At 46.0% G+C, this 1738-nt stretch overlaps 1 protein-coding gene across 11 annotated transcripts in view; it reads right to left on the reverse strand.

Annotated features, from left to right (window-relative positions):
* FSIP1 (fibrous sheath interacting protein 1) overlaps positions 1–1738 on the reverse strand; it is a 173182-nt gene that overhangs the window by 122356 nt on the left and 49088 nt on the right. The gene's annotated exons all lie outside the window — the stretch shown is intronic.

Genomic DNA, 1738 nt, shown 5'->3' on the forward strand with positions numbered 1-1738 from the left:
TAAATCCGAGCCACTGCCACCCCCACTGCTGCCGGGTGCCACTGATCTTATGTTACCATATTTAATTTGCAACATTTAAACTTTGCATAAAATATTTGCTGAGGGAGCTGCAAATTTTAGATCCAGCTGTTTATCAGCATTAGGAGCAGTACAGAAAAATAATCAAGACAAAATGAGACCCAAATTAGTAAATGTCCAGCATACAGCTGGATGCAAAAAAGTGTCATCTGGATAGAAGTCCACACCAGTGCTTAGTACTGCTTTATATTGGCCATATAGGCACAGAGTTGGACACTGGGAGCTGCGCTGTCCTCTATGACATTAATGTAAATAGAAGTGATTTACCCTGGATTTATAGCAACACACAGCTAGCAGCAGGTGATCCCTACCTTTTTTTTTTTTTATGTAAGGGGATGGGAGAAATAAGGTAGGGTGTGTGTGAATTTGAGTGCAGAGAATTCTTCAGCTAACAAATTATTTTTTTCAATAATCCTACAATTTTTGGCATATGGAAATCCAAGTGAAATCCCTTGAAACTCTTCTTTCCTATAATATTATATTAATGTTTGAAGAACTGATGAAAAATAACCTAATCCAGTTCAAAACAGTTAAGATGTGTCATAACTCCCTTGATAATTTCCTTATGATCTTCGCTATAAAAAAGGAAATGCCCAAATTGGATTATAATTTAAATAAGAGAGTTGGGGCATGCAGCCTGATGGGCCGGGGTGGGGGGAAGGGGGACCAGTGTTACCCCTGTGGTGTGCAGCCCACACTGGTGTGGTCCATGTTATAATGAGGTTGGACACCCCGGTGTTAAAGGTGTATTATCTTCTTTCAGGGTGTGTAGCTTTTTTTTGTTTTTTTTAAAAGAGAATCAACCTTCAAAAAAAGAGTTAAAATTTTGCAGCACTACAAAAATCATATCTGTAGTAAGCCAGATCAACCTAAGTATGAACATTAAAAAACATTCAAAAAGGGATACGGTTGTTGTTTTCTGTGGCAGGGTACATTATACACCAGTAGCATTCAACCTAATCTATAGACCAGTGGTGTTCAAACTTGTTGCCCAGCAGGCCAGATGAGCTGTGCCTGGTCTGACCACAGGTCGGATAGTGGTTTTGATCCAATGCCTGGGACCAGTATGGCAGCCATCATCTGGCCATTGGGCAGGGAGTGGGGCAGGAGCAGCCCAGCCCTGCACTAGGAAAAGGGAGCTTCACCACGCTGCCCTGTGGAGGGGGAGGCAGGACATGACCCGGCTCCATGCAGGGGGGTAGAGGGAGTGACCCAGCCCCAACCCAGCTGCCCAGGAAAAAAGGGGCATGGCCCAGCTCCAACCTGGCCCCCATGGAAAAGGGAGCATGGCCAAACCTTGTGGCGGGGTGGGAACAGGGCATGGCCCAGCCGCAGGGAAGAAAAGAGGATGTGGCCCAGCCCTGCAGGGAAAAGGGGTATAGCCCAACTATAAAAAAGGAAACACCCAAATTGGATTATAATTTAAATAAGAGAGTTGGGGCATGCACCCTGATGGGCCGGGGGCATAGCCCAGCCTCAACCTGGCCTTGCAAGGGGAAGGGGGCACACCCTGGCTCCAACCAAGCACATGGGGCTTGGGGTTGGGGAATTTGGTGGAGGGAGGGTAACCATATTAATGGCCACCACTCTCCTGCCAGCAAATTTCCTGACCCACAGGCCAGATGCAGTGGCTCAAGAGTTTGAGCCATTTTTTGAGCAT

This window comes from Alligator sinensis, unplaced genomic scaffold (genome assembly GCF_000455745.1).
Source record: "Alligator sinensis unplaced genomic scaffold, ASM45574v1 scaffold262_1, whole genome shotgun sequence".
Taxonomy (NCBI): Eukaryota; Metazoa; Chordata; order Crocodylia; family Alligatoridae; genus Alligator; species Alligator sinensis.